General features: G+C 38.5%; 1 long non-coding RNA gene across 3 annotated transcripts in view; it reads right to left on the reverse strand.

Annotated features, from left to right (window-relative positions):
• LOC148346132 (uncharacterized) overlaps positions 1–19,692 on the reverse strand; it is a 95,740-nt gene that overhangs the window by 73,047 nt on the left and 3,001 nt on the right. For all 3 annotated transcript variants that reach the window (XR_015848240.1, XR_015848239.1, XR_015848241.1), the window contains exon 2: positions 17,279–17,381. This is a non-coding gene — a long non-coding RNA (uncharacterized LOC148346132). The remainder of the gene's footprint in view (positions 1–17,278; positions 17,382–19,692) is intronic.

Here is a 19,692-nt window from a genome sequence, read left to right on the forward strand (position 1 = left end):
GTTGAGCGAGGGGGCTGGGAATCCCCTCCTCTGAATCAATCTCCCAAAAAGAGTCAGAAATGACTCTAGCCATCTCCCACTAGGAGAATATGGCTGTGGTATATACATATATATATATATATATATATATATATATATATATATATATATATAAATAGTTGATTATAGTTGTTTTATTAGCGTTTTAGGTGTTAAAAACTAGAGGTAACTAGAGTCTATGATTCCACGCAAAGGTTAAGTACAGATCTGATAAACAATGACTTTGATTATTCCAATAAGAAAGAAGCCAAATATTAGGGCGCTTTTCCACTTCACGGTCCCAGCCTTTCTCGCATTGCCTCTTTTTTGGTTTCCCATTATGAAATAGTACCAGTTTTTTAGTCCCTGGCAACACCCTTCTAGGTACCTCCTTGATAGAGGTTCCCTGAGACAGTCTTGTGAGGTAAAATGTCACCGTGGTCACGACCGACCACTGATTGGTCAGCGACAGATCTTCCCGGAGGGCTGCATAAAGACGAATCCGCCATTATGTGCCTGTGTATTACGTAAACAAAAAAACTTTGTAAAATTAATGTTAGCAGATATTCTGCCTCGTGGTCAGTTAGCGAGGTGAAGTTGATGAACGAATCTAGCAGTAGCTGGACAGAACAAAATAGAAATGGTTCAAACAAGCAAGAGGGTAAGCTAAAGTAGTAACTATTAGCTAACATTTGCATGTGTGTTGTGTGGTATAGGATGAAAATAAGCAATAGCTAAGTTCTTTGTCTATGAATGATCGCAAAATGTTGATATTTTCAAAGCGTATATGTAGCAGTATTAACTATTTACCGTGGTCATTAAATCTAATTTTATCAGCAGATTACTGGTTTCTACTTAACCTATAAAGTAAGTCGATTTAAAATCTGTCCTTTCATTTTTAAAAAGTATTAGAGTATCTGATTGCCGAATGTAAGATAACAATTGCTAGTGTACCATGACAATACAGCAGGGCTTTTTCAAACTTTGAGCAAAAGCACACTTTTTATTGTTAAAAAATCTCGAGGCACACTGTTAAAATGTTTACAAATTAATTCCTGACACGTTTTTTGAAGTTTAATTATACGGTCACCATAAATTATTGTGTATTTCATTTTGGTTCCAAATTTTATTTAATTTTGGATTTTACTATATTTTAATTTGCTTTTCGCGATTCACATTTTGTTTGTTTGAGGACAAATAACAACAAACTTGAGAAAATGAGAAAAAAAAATCAGCTGCCGAGGGAACAAACCTTTTTTTTTTGCAATATTTGAACTGTTTTCAGAATTTTTTAGTAAATTAAGATTAACTACATCGGCAAAGTTTTGTGCAAGACCTTAGATATGACAATTTTGCACTGGAATCTTACTTTCTTACAGTTTACATTTTCATCTCTTCTTTTTAACGCAATTTGGTGTATTTTGACCCTCCTTATTTTAGTGTAATGGTTTGAGTAGGCCTTAAAAGCCAATATATTACAATTCGGTTGAAATGGAAAATACATCACATATTTAAACTTATGTGATTAGTTAACTTCATTCAGCCCCTACTATTGCATATTCAAATGTGTATGCCATTTGTGTATTTCAGATTTCAGACTTTCATTGCCTCCGTTACCCTCACCTTTGCATCCTTACCTCTTTGTGGGATGCACCTTTTTCTATTTTTACCATTCTGCTTTTGTGCTGACATAACATGAATAAATCTTTTTACATACAGGTGCTTCACTTTGTTTTTATCAAACAGTTTTTTAAAAAAATCTTCTGGTCATTGAAATGTTAAAGCTCTCGAAATACAAAACCATTTCGAAAACGTGTCTTTCAAGTTGCAAAACAAATGGCGTTGGGGGCCTCTGTACGATTCCTTTTTCTTAAACACATTAAAAATAAGTCAATGAAATAAAGAAAAATATTGATAGAGGAAAACAAACAAATAGTAATCTTACAAACATAACGATACTACTAATTATAATACAACTATCAATAATATTGATATGCAGTCATTGCGACTGGCTTGCAAACAGTTCAGAGTGTCCCCTGCCTGCCCACAGCTAAAAGATAGGTGGGATGGGCTTCAGCCCCTCCGCAACCCTTGTAGGGACAAGTGGCACAGAAAATGGATGGTTGGATGGATAATATGCAGTCATTGACTTGTATATTATATGCATAAAATGTGTACATTTCCACCTTCAACACAAAGGTTTTTAAAACAGATCAATAAAAAAACACAAAAGAGAATAAAAGTGGAAGGAAATGTATAAACTCGATCATCTTACCTTTATAACAATACCACAGGCAATAATTAAAAACAAAATAATCATAAGCATCAGGTTGAAAAATAAGCCAGCTTCAGGTAGATCTCAAATTTGACCTCAAGAGGGAGGTATGTCGCCCGTGCATAGCGCGGTAAAGCCTTGTGATGGAACAGGCAACTCAGAAAAGTATTTGGTACCCGTGCCATGTCGAAGCGAGAAGAGCTGGAACCTTGTATTGGAAAAAGGCCAATAACTTACTCACCAAGTACCACGCTAACAATTAACATTTAGAGACGTAACTTGGTAGAGATGTCAGCTACTTGAAATTTTGGTACTATCTGCCGCCATCTCCTGGCTCAAAGTCATAATCGCAGCCTGCGTCTGCTCATTCCCTAAGTACCAAACTACAAAACCTTTCTTTTTTTAATATATTTCGGGCAGCACGGCGGCGCAGTGGTTAGCGCGTGTGCAGGCACAAATACAGCTACCTGACTTCCTGTGCAGAGTTTGGCTGAGTCCCATTCTTCCCACTTTCACTCGCTATGTGCCCTAGTCACTGGGTTTTGCGCGTTCACGTGAAAATGTCCCGATACTCTCAAGACGGAGGGAGAAGTGCCCTCAAACCATGTCATAACCACTTCTGACCTAGGGAGCTCTCTACCTCACTTGACAGCGAAGTGACTACCCAGAAAGCAATGCGAATTCTCAATATCAACAAACATGCCTGGAAAGGAACCGCACAAATGTAAGTAGTTTTCCACAACTACGCATTTGCAACAAAATATATTGAGATATCTTAGTTAGACGTAAATGCAATAGAAAATCGTATTTTCGCGTTAAAACATGAACATTGCAAAATCGCTACTTTACGAAGTACACAAATCTACCGAGGGAGCTGGCAAGAAAAATCTTCACGCTACAAACTAAAGTAGGATAACTGGGCAGAAAATCAGGGTTCAGCCCATCCCTGTTTTTATCTTAAACGAGTCGTGCTTTTCATCTACATGGCCAGTCGCTAAAGGAGCATAGTCAGAATACCGTTCTGGACATAAGCGCTTGTTTACTGCACACAATTTCGGGTGTCGTGTTTTATTTACAATACGATTCTTTCATGTGAGATCAGAATGCATTAGTTTTCGTCATGCATCATGAGTAATGTCTCCAAATTTCACGTGGAAATACAGTTGAAACAAATTACTATCACATAGTCCACTGCCTTCTCTGTCAACACATATTAAGTAAACGAATTACCTTCTCAAAATGTTGTCCAAATGTGGAGACAATTCTAAAGCATATGTGATGCTGGCCAATAGAAGGCTCTTACAGCCATAAGAATAACATGTCAATTTTGTGTATCTATTCATTATCAAATAATTATCCAGAACACATCCTATAATTTCTCACATCAACTTGTTGAGCATCCTATGCACAGTTGTTTTTGTACAATACACCAGCATTAAGTAATTCTTGTTTTTTCCACCCAACCTAAAGGCCACTGTAGAACGTCCCGTGGAAGAGCTGGTCACCATCACAGCTACCACACCATCCACACCACCCGGCACGTCGTCGGCATCTTCCAATCCGGCGCCAAACCCCAAATCACCCACAAAAAAAGGATGCACGATACACTCCTTGACTTTTTGAAAGAAGAGTCTGCCGGAGTGAAGAAAAGGCTCGAGGAAACTGGCCAAAACGGAGCGGTTTCAGTCCTATTTGGGAAGCTCGTGGACAAATTTCCAGAACAGTGACATCTCTGCAATGTTTCCCTTTGTTTTATAAAAGGAAAATATTTTATTTTATTAAGAACTCAATGAAGTTCCAGTTTGTGTTTTCCAGCTTTATGGAAGTATTGGTATATTTTTGTTACAATTTGTGACACATTATTTATTTACTATTATGTATTTCGGCCCAATGTGAGTTTGTTTTTCTGAAAGTAAACTATTATTTAAGCTGGAGTGATTTGTAGTTGTTTTCTGTCCAACAGTCACATAGTTCACACCCAGTATCTCACATCATTATGAAATAAACCACCAAGGTCTTACTCAAAATAAAGATGTTTATTGAATAGTAATAAAGAAAAGCACAGGATGCAAATGTGGGTTTGACTTCCAGAGCCTAAAACATGGCTTTTGAGCAATTTATTCCATATTAACTGTGGACAATTCTGTGTACGGTGAACCTGGGAACCCTGAAGACCCGTGACACCACACGGTAGGACAGACCGTGGGCCAGCCAGTACACGTAGATCAGGACCTCCACCCATGGCCCTGTTCCCTCTTTAGCAGCTCCTGCAGGGCCCACATGACCTTCTTGCTCAACCTTAAGTCCTGAATGAGTTCTGACTCCACATCGAATCATAAGCACAGGATGGGAACATTCCTGTCCAACCTGTCCACGCTTATGGGACGGCCACTCTGGAACACAATAGATAACAAACAATTTAGACATAAATGTGGGCATAGAAAAGAAAAAGACAGCTTTTACTGTGATGTAAGCATCATGAAAAAATGTTGAAATGACCTTTTTTATATCCAATGACAACTCTTTTGAATTAAATTCCTTATGAACTAAGGTTTTTGGGTCATACAGGGAAGTTTGGTGCCGATATTACGTCAGCTTAAGGGTCAGGTGGACTGTTCTTGTGTTTATTTACTTTTCATCATGTCACACATTAAAGACCCCTACTATATGTCATAAAATGGCATTAAGATACTAATAAGTAGATTGCCATTTATGTCTACACAAACATAGGGTATTATGAGAACGTGAGTTGTATGTTAACCCTTACTGTATTTGACCGAACGGGTCATTTTTTTAATGAGTGTACGTACCTTGTAAAGATGAATCAGCGCTACATAGCGCCGAAGCTGTCTTCAGTATAGCACATTTCTCCTCCGTTGATTGGAGACACGGAAAAGATGATGAGCTTTCAGGCAATCGGTAATAACACCGCTGTAGCGGGCATTTTTAACGTTGCACGAACTCTCCAACTGCCACACCACAGGTTGAGACTCGAGTTGTTTACATGTGACGTAGGCCAATACGTCACTAAGGTCTACAGCCAATTAATATTACCGCCATCTCATGGACAGGGGTGGAACCTTGCAAGTCTCGTCTAATTTCTTAGGAAACCATCTACACTTTGCACTCCACTCACCAAGGGCACTTCCCTATGGAGGGACCTTACTGGAGGGTTCTCAGGCGCAAGTGAGAGGAATGGGATTGGGCCGTTGTATGTTCTCCCCGTGCTTGCGTGGATTGGCCAGTCCAAATTGTCCCTAGGTGTGAATGAGCGAACAAGTTGTCTGTCCCTGTGTGCCCTGCGATTGGCTGACAACCAGTTCCGGGTGCCCCCTGCCCACTGCCCGATGATTGCTGGGATGGGCTCCAGCACCCCCGCGACCCTACTGATTATAAGCGGTGCAGCTAATGAGATGAGATGAGAATATTTTGACTTTATCTGAAACAGGCCTTTTCTTACTTTTACCATTTTCAGGCTACACTAACAAAAAACTGCAGGGACGAGCAAGAAATCATTATCCAGAGATGTTGAAAGAAAACAGAAAGAAACTGAAATCTATTAATAGATTTTTTTTCATTAAAACTTTAATTAAAAAATGTGACCTTTTAAATAGGAAAACTTAAATATTAAGCATAAGAGTGGGACTGCTGAGGAAACAGAAGTAATGTAATTCCGAGTGTTTTTACATTTTTACCATGGCCAAATTTCAGCACTTTTTATGGACTTTCAAAGTCATTTTTTCAATCTCTCCAGTACCATTAAAATTAAAAATCCAGTGTGAATCATTTGTTTTTGAGCCACAAATATATCTGAATATATATATTTAAATGTGTGATTTTTAATCTTACATGTGCATTTATCATATGTTTCTTAGATCTAGAATAAATCAGAACTATATTTTTTTGGACAGGTATTGTGCAGTTGATCACGAGGGAATAAGAAATGCTATGGCAAAGCGAAGCAACCCGAGAGCAGTGTAGGGGACATTTTTAGGCGAACTTGTTGAGAAACATGGCAACAATTTCAAGCATTTCACCCAAAAATAGAGCACTTTTAAACCCATGAAAACAACACTGAAAATCAAGCTTTTCCAAGAATTTCAAGGCCCCATATGAACCCTGATTATTTAAGCAGTAATTATATTGGGGAGCTATTACTGCAATACAAAGCAATTTTTAATATTGTTACTAACACCATCCACACTACCGTAAAACGTCAACAATATTCACATCAAATAAATGGGTTATCAATGCTTGTAGAACTTTTATATTCCCTTAAATCAAAATAAATGATCAACCCTGCTTAGACTTGTAGTTCAACAAGCATTTGTTTTCCACCTTTGTATTGCGCGAATAAAGAGAAAGTCAAATTGAGTAAATCCGGCGAGGAGGCGGCTTTGATAGAAGGCTTTACGTTCCCCAGGAGGGCTCGGAGCTGCGTTGGCAAAAAAGCCGCTAATCGATACTGCACACATCTGTCAGGATGCGATTAAATTCTCACTTTCCCTTTGCATTGCTGACGAGCTAAATCTACGTCTCATTTTATTAATTAGTGGGGTTGACCATGTAGGAAATCATACTAAAAGACTTGCCTGAGTAAAATTAGCCTCTTGGAAGCAGAGTTTTTACTTTGGAGGAACTATAACTAAACGATTAATCGAAAATTAATCGATTGTGGAACCAGTCATTTAGATATCTGTTGGACAAGATTGTCTGTAATTCCTCAATAACGTATATCTTTCTAATTCACGGATTTTACCTTACTGCGATAAATGAGGTTTCACTGTACTCTGTCAGAACCTGTCATCATAGTTGAAATAAAAGTTTCATCTTTCAATCCTGATTATTCACTCTAAAAACATATATGTTAGAAGAATTCACCATAAATTAAAGTCATTTAATTTATTTAAAAAAAAAAAAAAAAAAACGAACCTTGATTCTGATCATACAGTGGGACCTCGCTACTTTGCGGTTCGACGTTCGCGGCTTCAGAGCTTCGCGGTCTGTAATGGTTAAAAAAAAAAAAAATGGAGCAGTTCGGCGGACGCGGCGTCACACGGCGCGACGCGAGAAAAGGCGGCGGGCGTGATCGGGCTACCCCCGTAACTGGGGGGAGCTCGTCCGACGACCCCAGTAGCGCGGCGCGACGACAAGCGGCCCTCCGCGCGCGGCGGGCGGCGGGCGAAAGGCGGCGGACGTGCGCGGGACCCCCGTAACTGTGTCGGTGTCGTGCGTATCGCGCCCGAAAGTACCCGCGCTGCGGGTTAGGGGCTCGCTCGCGGGAGCGACCGAACGGCAACCGCGGTAAAAAACCTGTCGTGAATTTGTCTCCGATCGTCCCGGGCGGACGTAAAATCGCCCAGCTGTACGACTCTTAGCGGTGGATGACTCGGCTCGTGCGTCCATGAAGAACGCAGCTAGCTGCGAGAACGAATGTTATTTGCAGCTGCGATTGGCTGGCAACCAGTTCAGGGTGTGCCCTTCCCACTGCCCGGAGATGGCTGGGATGGGCTCCAGCCCCCCTGCGACCCTGATAAGGATAAGCGGTGCAGATAATGAGATGAGATTATTTTTTTTATTTTTTTTTTTTAAGGTGCGCCGCTACTTGGCGGATTTTCACTTATCGCGAGTGGTTTTGGTCCCCATTAACCGCGATAACCGAGGTCTTACTGTATTATAGAAAATTGCTCCCAAAGTATATCTCTTTTATTAAAATGTAGGTCGTTCCTTTTAATAGCTTCCCAAAAATAGTCGGTTTATCCCCCCCAAAAAATGAGTGAAACTTTAGTTGCCTCTCAAATTGTGTAAGACACCCCCCAAAAATTCAGTCCCGTTGTAAAAAACAACCCTAAAAACCGGATTATTTTTTCATAAGGTAAACTGTTCCTATTAATACCTCCCCAAAAATAATGACTTTATACAAAAGAGGGTAAAATTTGACTTGCCTTTCTAATTGTGTAAAACAACCCAAAAAGTCAGTTGTGTTATAAAAAAAACCTCAAAAACGGAATTTATTAAAAGGGAAGTCGTTCATTTTAATAGCTCCCTTTGTACAATACAGGTGCTTGAAATCCTTGAAATGTTTACATTTTAAAGTTGTGTTTTCTAGGTTTGAAAGATGCCTGAATTTTTAAAATACATGATTCATCTAAATTTCTTAATGGTACTCATGTGCACTACCTTCTCAAGGTTTCTTCATTTTCCTCATGTTGAGGTTTTGAGTTTTTCCTTGCCTCATGTAGGTTTTAGATCAGGGGATGGCGTCATAATAGTCTGTACTTTGCAATAATCTGTGGTCTGTGCAGCCCTTTGAGACTCCTTGTGATTAAGGGCTATACAAATAAACATGACTTGACCTCAACAGCAAATATTAGTTGATTTCAATTGTTTTCCATGATAGAGGACTGATTGTTGAGGTGATACACTGAAAATAAATAATTTCGGCAGTATTTGAAGCAACAGCTTTTAGAGTCACAATTTGTTAAAAGATTTGTGCAAGTATGTTTTAGAAATTGTCAGCTAGTGCAAAGTATAAATCTGTATTTTCTTAAACTGTCAAATAGATAAATAAAACATTTTAGGGGCATCATTTTTTTCATTATTGAGGACAATGGCAAGGGAGTTGACAACTTTCATTTACATAGGAAAATAAAGCTTAACATTTTTGGGCTATTTTGTTAATTTTTATAAGGAAAACTGGTCCATAAGTATGTTTTTGTTTTTTTTATTAAAGAGAACCATTTTCTTTTATGTTGGAAAGCGATGCTCCAAATTTTTGGCGATTTTGTCAAATTTTATCAGGGAAACTGATATTTTTTTTCCAATGTTGATTTGAAATAAGGTTCTGTTTTACAATAAAGGGTTTCCTTTTTTACAAATAGTCCGCAAAAATAATCAACAGATTACTCAAATATAATAATAGTCGTTCGCAGTGTCTGAAACTCATGACAAAATGTTCCCGGACACCAGGGCAAACAACTCTGAAAAGTTGCCTGCACAGCCATAAAGTTGCCTGCCCCATTTTTCACAACTTGGAACACAATAAGACGACTACAGTAATCGCAAAAAAACATTGTTGCTAACCATTAAGGATTGATAATCAGAATATATAACAGAACAACACTTTAAAATAAAGTTCATTATAAATCTAGTAATAACATTCATTGCATTTATATGACATTGCTATTTTCCATCTGCCATCGGTATGTACCTGTATTTACTCATCTTCATTCATGTAATGTTTGTGTTGCGTCGTCTGCTACAAGCCACGCGAACTCCTCTTTCCACAATGCTTTTAATGTACGTTTACGTTTTGTAATGTCATACATTTTGTTAGCTTCCTTTGAATTTTTCTTCTGGGGCTGAGGTTTTGGCTAAACTCCTAACCACTTATTCAATTTTCTTGTGTTATCTGTGCGTCTTCTTTGGAAAATGATATGAAAAGTTTTTTTGTTTTTGTTTTTTTTTCCTTGAAAAAGTTGTCGGCCACCCGGGCGGAGACGTTTTGTAAGTTGTACGCCCGACGTAAGAGATGCACCCCCCGGGCGTCCGGGCAAACGTTATTTCAGTCACTGGTCCTTCGTTAAAGGTCTAATTCACGTGTTACAATCATCACAAAACATTAAATCTCCAGTGCCTTTTTTTCTTCAAAAAGGGACTTGGACACTTTCCTCTCAAACTTCCTATATAAGACAGTACTAAAAACCGGTACTGTTAAAAGGGGAATTTTAAAACAATTCCAATTCCATTATTAATAAGAATGTCGGTGCATATTTTAAGTACCATGTTCATATTTTGTTTTCATTTACCTTGAAATCACTCTTTAACTATCCCCTAAAATGTCAGATTTTTGGTCGTTTTATGAAGATATCAAGTTTCATTGAAATTGAAATATGCTTAGTTCATTTACAGAAGATTTCCTTCATTCGGTTCTAGTTTTTAAATTGCTCACAGGTATCATTTTAAAATTTCAAAGTACCACCGCCCTCATTAGTAATCACAATGCGACACAATTTTAAATGACTCCAGGGCTTTGAACATAAACCACGGAGGCTAACCTTTTCTAACCTTTCAACTCCACTCAGGTGTGCGGGATTGATCGCTCGCCCTAAGTGCCAAAGGTTATAAATCTACCCACGACCCAAACATAAAACCGCGACCGGACATCAACATTTATGAGCTACTGTATATATCGCTGATAGTGTGTAGCAACATGACAGAGGTAACTGACTATTAATGCTAGCACAAATTAGCCACTTGTGAATTGTACAATGTTCAATGCGCTCGAAAGGACAAGCGGGGTTTTCTATTATACTTGTGTACCACAACGTGTTCAATGGCTTTTCCCAATCCTGCTCAAAAGTGTCTTTTTACCCGCCTTCTGACGTATGCTTTGAATGTGATGAAATTGTGAGCGGTGGGATGGCAAAAAAGCACCTGTACCGATTCATCTGTATAAAGAACCGCTTCCAAGTCAGAGGATTTTGCCATCCGAAGCCCATTCATCAATTTATATGAGCAATGAGCCGTAAACAAATCAGTTTGGCTGAGGTGAAAAAGACCAATGGCAAAAGAAAAACCTGTAAATTGATATAAACAGCAACTTAACACCTGCGATATGAGGTTAGCCATCATCTATCAAACCAACAAAAATGAAAATAGATTCCGTTTCTGACCTTGAGACAGTCGGTTGGCTCACTTTTCAGTGAGGTTTCCGTTGAAATTAGACAAAGCAGGGCAGCAAAAAACTCTTTTTAATATACTAAAAAATAAAATATACTCAAAAAATATTTTATCCGAACAAATAATATGAAATTACAGTACAACCTGGATACGACATTCATCCGTTTCGAGGTGGGGGTCACAAAGTGAAAAGGCCATAAAATGTGGGCTAATAACATAGTAATTAAGTCCAAAAAAACAAAACAATGAATTAAAAAAATCAGTATACAGTTAGTATTACTTATCAGTAATTTATCTGCATATGAATAAATACAATTATAACTAGACTTGTAATGGGAAAATTTGATTTTATTTTCCTTTGGTGTGATGTGACTCGAGCTGATCAAATGGAGTAGCCGGTGGATGCAAGGGGCAAATATTGTCATGCCCTTAGAAGATGTCTTTGCTTTAATGGCCTTATTTCAAAAATTGTCCTGATCGCTAATTTATTAAAGCCATGAAAAATAGCAAGGAAGGCAATTTGTGTGCCTTCTTATTTCTTGATAATCACAAACTTCGTGTCCATGTTACAATGTTTTTGCCTTGGGGGCTACAGCAATTGCTTTTTTGTATCGTTAAGCTGAGCATTGTATAATGATAAGTTAATCATTTTAAAAATACAGTTATGAATATGTCCAGTTAAAAAAATAAATTCTCTCATATTAATGTTCTTTTTGTACACAGAACAAAGGGACTACATTCTTTTTGCTTTTATCAGCAAGCATAACACAATATCGGGCAAATATTTTTTTAAAAATACAGGAAAAGATCAGTTTGATAAAAATTGCCAAGCTCAACAAAATGAAGTGAGACAATTCACACAATTATGTTATATTGTTATTATTATTATTATCATTTTCACAAAGAAATTCTTCCTTTTATAAACAGCAAGCTAGTTTTTTGTATCGCCAAACTGGACAAAATATCCTCAAAATGATAAAGTTAATATAGGAACAGTATCATAAAATCGGACTATCGTTCGATCTCAAATAACCCGGAATTGGCCTTTCAAAGCCTCGCAATTCCACCCAATTTTCTTTGCTTTGAACTCAGCCGCTTTAAGACCGCGTAATTAATTTTGTTTACGATTAAAAATGCATTCCTGACTACTTAATCACATAAATGTGAACTTTTCGTGGCACTGCCTCGCGCGGGGCTCGTTGTTGTTCAACGTTCAAGCTTGACAGAGCGCATACTTAGCGTAATGATCCATCGGCTGCTTATTTAATGAAGATATATATTATATGTGAGCACTTGCCCACTCCATTGGCTTGTTAATGAGCATATTTGTTTGCGGGCTTGAAATGCGTGTGGCCGGCCGGCTTCGTACGCACGTGATCCGAATATGGCCGGGTTTCGGGTTTTGGGTTTCGCCACCCCGGAGAGGCGGGGTTAATGAGCCTATAGCAGGCCATCAGTGAAGACATTAAATAGCCGAGATGAGCTCTGGTCACTCGCTCGTGATTTTTTTTTTTCTTTGAAACGTTTCCACGTTGGCCTCTTCTTATCTTTTCCCTGTTTGGGTTTTGCGCTTGGCACCCCCCTGCCGATTAACGTTAAGTGGAATATTAGAAACGGCTTCAAACACGGCACGCATCATTTGCAGAGGTGCGCTCGTTTTTTTAGGGAGCGTTTGTTTGAAGGCAGCCGAGGGAGGTTTATTAGAAGTTACCCGGCAAACAAGTAATGAGGAAGTGCTTCACTTTTGTACCATAGGTTGAAAAAAAAAAAAGAGAGAACGTTTGTTTTTAATGAAAACACAACCTATCATCCTTAGTAGTTTTTCATTATCTATTAAGTTTTTGGATCTGTTTTTTTTTTTAACTCATTCAGAAGCAGTGCCATGAGTGCATAAACATGATAACATTTTTTTTTAAGCTATTATAAAGTGTGTGGCGTACCTAATTAATAAGTAGCCTCTTGAGCCTCTGGGAATGATTTCAGTGTGATAAATCACCATTACATGGCTTTGATCAGACATCTGTCCACATGTCAAGTCAAGTCACATTGATTTATATAGCCCTTAATGACAAAAATGTCTCAAAGGACTGCACGGGATTACAATTACACCATTATGTTAGGTTAACCCCAACCCTTGTAATAAAAACCTGCACTCAAAGAAGACACAGAGACGTGAATATGACTTTCTTACTTGCAAGGAGAGATGACCATAGGCTGCCTATTACAGTCTACTAGACACTCTGAAAAAGTCTCCTTGTCCTTGCTATTTTATTGTGTTCGGAACGCCCTAGTTTGCATAAGGTCTCTTCTGCTAAAGGGAGGGGCAGTGACAAAATAAACAGTTAAGACCTGTTTACACCAAAACATGTTATTGTAAGCATATTCTATAGTTATGGTAACTAGGCGTGCCTGCGGTCAGAGAGGATCTGAGTGTCCCTTATCTGGCCGCAGCTAGGTGTCGGCTGTTTAGTGAACATACGGTTTCCTCCTTCTACCAACACAAGCAAGAATGGCACACAGTTGGCAAAGAAAATAAGCAACAGTAGATAACTTATTTACAGTTTAAATCCATCACACAACCTGATCTTAAACCAACATGCGGGCAAAGAAAAACTCAAAACCTCAGCGTGAGGAAAAAGGAAACCTTGAGAAGGGGCCTCACAAGTGGTAATCCCCCTTCCAGGATGACCAGGGTGAATAACGAGGAAGCCCCCCGATTCCTAGTCTTGCTTCCTGTATCCAGTGATTGAAGTGTGTAGGCAGCTCCGTACGGCAAGTATAGGCATAGTGATAATAGATACAAGTAAAGACAGTTTAAAAGTTTTTCCTTTTTAAAAAAAGATGACTAGGTCCCTTTTGCAGAGCCACTAATATATCTGTGATTTACATGTGGTTTTTAACCCTTGGGATTCAAAATGACTCAATTAACACGAGGTATTTTGACCATAGGATGTCCACGCATTTGCGGTGTTTGATTTTTTTTTTTTTACTTCTAACTACTTAAAATGTTTAGAGGGACCTTAACATATATGTTTCTAAATGCCCTACGTAGAGTGTTTTTTTCCTGGATTAGTTACCTTCATGATAAAAGAAAATATGTAAAAATACCTCCCGAGGGTTAATCCTGAGTGTGCATTTCTCAAGAGATACAACTTTTAGATCTTAAGTAAATGGTGGATATATTTGTTTTCAAGACAAATCTCCCCCATGCAGATGTTGGGTGAAAATGATAGCAATATGTAGCTTACATTTTCAGTAGCAGGAAGTTATTCCCTGTTCAATATCTACTAGAAAAATCCTACCTCATTTTTTGCATGGCCTATAATGTGTCCATAATTGATACATCTTTGCACTCGTAGACAATTCATGGTGCACTGTTTAGGTGTAGCTTGCACCTGCCCACTTGGGTGCAACACGTAGCTTCATATAATGCCGTACAAACTAATGCCACCTGCAAAAAATCACGAGTGAAAAAGAAATGTCATGGAAGCGACCAAAGAACACTTTCTGCTTCATTTTTAAGCAGACTTGTTGAGAAACATGACAAAAATTGCAAGCACCTCACCCAAATGCAAGCACCTTTTTAATCCTTGAAAAGACAACAATGAAATTCAGGCATTTGAGGATTTCAAGCACTGGTACTAAACCTATTAATGAGACAGTGAAATTAGTTTGGAAAATACTACCACAAACAATATGGCTCCCTCGGTATTTGGGTTGAATCTTCTTAAACTATATCGCAGCTTTGTATTCTGTCCTACCAAGACTCCTGGTTCAACAAGCAAATTCACCTTTGCAAAGTGCATATATATATATATATATATATATATATATATATATATATATTATGAAAACTTCACACTTGTCCTCTGTGCATTTCACCGACAGGAAAAAAAAATCTCTCGGCTTTGATCGAGGGCTTCTCGTCCCTCAGAGCCCGGCCAGCAAAACAGCCGCAAATCAATACGGTGCACGTCTGTCCGAGTGCGATTAAATTCTCACCTAGCAACGACCGCCACGCATGCACGCTCAAAAAAACGTACGCAGGACGTGCGACTTGCACCTGGTGAGCGAGAAAGATTTTCACTGCGATATTTAACACAGGTCAGAAAAGCTAGCATGAACAATCAGATTCCGACACATGGGGACTTTTCTCTTGTAATCAAGCGTGATTACACACAATGCGGCCACATCAGAAATGGATTTTTTTTTTAATGGAAAAACATGGCCGGACGAGTGCCATATCGACCAAAGCGTCAGTCCTTTTGTGTCAGAAACAAATGATTAAAGTCAAATCATGTTTATTTGTGATGCCTTAGTCACAAGCAGTCTCAAACGGCTGCATAGACCACAGATTATCACAAACTAAAGACTATTATGACACCATCTCCTGATGTAAAACCTATGAGGTCAAGGAGAAACTCAAAAAACTCAACATGACGAAAACAAAGAAACCTTGAGAAGGGACCGCATGAGGCAATCCCCCTTACAGGATGACCAGGCTGCAACAGATGTTTCAATTACAAATAATACACAGATATTGTCAACATAGAATAAAGATTATTCATATGCTATAGAATAAAGGTGTGTTTTAAAGGTAAGAACAAGACGGATTTGAAATTGAGAATCAGTTATTGTCTGATATTTGTTTACGCTTCATTATCAAAGAGAGCGAATGAAATCCAAGTGACCGTGCACCATCTTTCTTTTTCGCCCAGACTTTTTGAAGCTTTTGGGTATCCATAGCAGCAAGATGGTGGATATATGTGACAGCTCCCTCTAGATGAGGCTACGGTTATGAAAAATAAATGCAAATATTATTGCCCTATGTGGAAAAAAAATGCACGTATTTTTGGAACAGTATTATTTTTGATGTAGCTCTTTGTTTACCGCTATTAGTCGCTAATTAATACACTGTCCCTTTTAGACATTTCATCCCGTTTTTGATTGACTCATAAAATAAAGATTACAAACAGCAAGAATTTTGTTATTATATAATTACATTTCTAATGACTACAACTAAACTTTAATTTCATCGTACACTGTTGTCAAAATATTTCGTTAAATCAAAATATATTTAATATGTTGTTGTTATAAAGCTCAAGAGAGTCCGGAAGCACGAAGTTATTCGATGGGACTTCTGATTGGCTGCCGAGTATGCAAACAACCAAACGAACCGAAATTCCGAAATTTCCAAACCAAACGAATATTTCGAAATCGAAATAAAGCAAAAGTTTGATTTTGAAAAAAAAAAAATAATAATAATAAGTTGTCGGCCACCCGGCACAGACGTTTTGTAAGTTGTACGTCCGACGTAAAAGATGCACGCCCCGGGCGCCCCGGCAGACATTATTTCAGACACTGACTATAGGCATTTACTTTTTTATATACAGTTGGAGACCTTTAAGGGAAGCAACATATTCGGGAACAAAATTCAGAAGAAAACCTAAAGATCAATGAATTTATAATGTTGTCGAAGTTATTCCAAGTTCTTGAGGAGTATTTGCTCTTTGCTCTTGCTTTTTCCGAAGGTCAAGATTTCTTATAAATGATAATTTCTCATAGGATCACTACATTCCCCAATTTTTGGCCGTTTGAATATTTGTTTGTATTACGAATTGGTTATCATTCATGTGTGAATGAAAAACATGGATCTTTAAATAAATGTGATTTTTGCTTTGTTTTGATGATTATTCTGTTTTCTTTCTAATATTTTTTTGTGACTGACCGATTGAAAGACATAATATTCATCCATTGCTAATTTGTAAAAAAAAAACAACAAGCTGAAATAACATTTACACAAGTATGTTCACCTGAAAAGCACCAATTTCCCCAACTCCTCATCGTCTCTTTTCGGCCACAAAAGCCTGCCACAGCTGAGGGGACGCAAGAGGACCGCGATTCATCAAAAAGTAATAATCAGCAAGAGGAGGCAGCTGATCTCCCCTTATTATGTAAATCTTGAAAACTTAGCTTCCCTCATCATCAAAGAGCCTCATTTTGATAAATTAGCTGTTCTCCGTCTGCAGAGAGACAGCAGAAGAGAAGTGGATGGTTGCTATGGAAACAATGCAAAGAATCAGAGAGAGCGCCTATGTGTGAGTGCATGTGAGAGAGATCAGGTGGCTGCCTGAAGAGAGCGGCGTTGACAATCAACAGGTGCAGCGGTAATATCGAGACCCCCAGATGGGATTGCAAATGAGATTTTGGAATGCCCGCCACAATGTGCAGTGGATTAGTGCCCCAAATAATGCCGACGCTGTCAACCAAGACCGAGTATGAAACCGAGAGCGCCTCACTTACCGGCACCGCTGCATATGGACCTCATTAGTGTTCTCCCGGCTTGGTGGTGAAACGGTCCGGTTGGGTGGTAACCGGTAGAGCGTGGACCTCTACCAAGACACATCTGTGGTTTCAAAGAGAGTTGGATTAAAAAAAATTATATATATTATATATATAAATAAGGACACAATAAAAAGGGGTGTTGATGGGATAAAAAAATAACACTGAAGGCCTTTAAAAAGGAAGTAAATAAAATTATTGAAAATAGTTATTTTAATTATTTTCCCAATAAAAAGTGGTGATGGTTTCAGAAAAGATCAAGTTCTTCCATTCATCCATCACACAGAGACAGACAATTATCGATTCGCTCATTCATACCTAGGGACAATTTGGCCCGGCCAATTAACCTGGCAGGTATTTACTTGGAATGTGGGGGGAAACCGAAGTTCCCGAAGGACCCCCACGCAGGCACGGGTAGAACATGCAAAATCAGTATGGGGAGGCTGCGTTAGCTGGAATTGAACCCTGGACCTCCACACCGTGGGGCTGCGAGCTAACCAACCAGCAGCTGTGCGCCTTGAGTTCTTTTGAGAAAATACATATTGTCATCCCTCGTTTGTCATGGTTAATGGGGACCAGAACTTCCTCAATACATTAAAATATCCCTGGAGTAGCACAATGTTGGCCCCTGCTTGAAGCAATTGTCAACCGGGGATAATGGATTGCAGCCACATGGCTGCAGTGAATTTTGAGCTGGAAGAATGGGGGGGAAAAAAAGAGCTCTCGGTACCCTCAAACAAAAATAGTCGACTAGGGATAATGGCTTGCGGCAACAAATGTACATTTAATACTAAGGCGGGACAGAACGGCTCATCTCCCAACAAAAGTGCCTCCTGGATCTCCACCTGCAGCATTATGGGAGATGGGATAATTGATCGCAGCCAGACAATTGCACTTGATTTTAGGCAGAAAAAAATGGGGGTCAGGGGTTGCACCAGACTCGACAAAAGTGCCTTCTGCCAGCTCTGCTTACAGAAATATGCAATTGTAGATAATGGATTGAGGCCACACGTGTGCTCTTCATTCACTTTTTAGTGGACTGAACTGCAATAAAGAGCCGATCCTCGCTCACAGCAATATGCGACTAGGGATAACGGATTGCATAATATTTTTAAACTGAGATGCACAGAAGAATCAAAGTAAAACAGTTGAAAATATATATTCATTTTAGAATAGTGAATCTATTTTTGCAATTAAAGGGGCGATGATGGTACAAGAAAAGATTATGGAGTTTTTTTAAAGGTAAAATAAAGAACCTATTAGTAAAATGTCATTTTTATTTCTGCTTTTCTTTTATTGCAATGCCTAATGTGTGTGTTTAAAGTTTGACGTCCAACAAGTTCCCTGAGTCACCACGGAAACTACATGGAAAAAAAAACTTTTACTTTTGATGCTGGTCATCTTTTTAGAAAACACCCACAGAGAACATGGTCAATCTCATGGAGGAATTATTTGAAATCGGGACTTCATAAAAAGGACAAAAAAACAAAACACACATTTTGAACAAAATTCTAAAATAAAGCTCTGCTATTAGGTCCAAAATACTTCAAAAGGGTTTGGAGTTATGTGTCTTTAACTTCTTGCCCTCATGTAAGTTTTAAATCAGGGGATGGTGAAATACTACACTGTGGTCTGTTCAGCACTTTGAGACTTGTGCAAAAACGAAAGTAAAAATGATTTAAATAAATAAACAACGTTCTAATTAACAGGCAATTATGAAACGTGGCTATTTATTTTCAAAATAGTGTGTCATAAAATTGAAATAAGAACGCAATATTCTTTAAAATCTATTAATAAAAACTCCATTTTATTTTGTTTACCTGACAGTAAACTTTAATAATTTTCTATCGGTTTTCCAAGCTTAAAGTGTGAGCAAAACTTGGCGTTGGATGTTCAGATTGTCCATTCTATACTGTATCTTCAGCACGCTAAGAACTTTGACATTTTTATTGTTTAAGATCTCGGGCATCCATTCAATATGGTTGGTGTAAAGAAGAGGCAAAAGTGGAATAAGAAAGCTTGATGCGGTTGAGAAAATGGTTTGATCGCTTTTTTTCAGCCACTTTTTATTACGGAGGAGGAAGTCGCCTAACCCCTAAAGCTCATCTTCCAAAAGTACCGTAAATTCCGGACTATAAGCCACTACTTTTTTCCCCAAACGTTCAACCCTGCGGCTTATTCAGTGACGCGGCCAATTGATGTAATTTTTCTAACAGCCGCCAGCGGCGCTTGAGTACAAAAGGTAAGATTCAGACCGGTGGAACACATGCACCGAGGAAGACTGCAACTTCTTAGCTTGTGCACAATTCAAATTAGCGTAGACATATCCTCACCATGTAAATTGCAATAAGAAAGGCACATGACGCAGCTTACAA

Source organism: Urocampus carinirostris, chromosome 20, assembly GCF_059441175.1.
Source record: "Urocampus carinirostris isolate Australia breed hairy pipefish chromosome 20, RoL_Ucar_1.0, whole genome shotgun sequence".
Lineage (NCBI taxonomy): Eukaryota > Metazoa > Chordata > Actinopteri > Syngnathiformes > Syngnathidae > Urocampus > Urocampus carinirostris.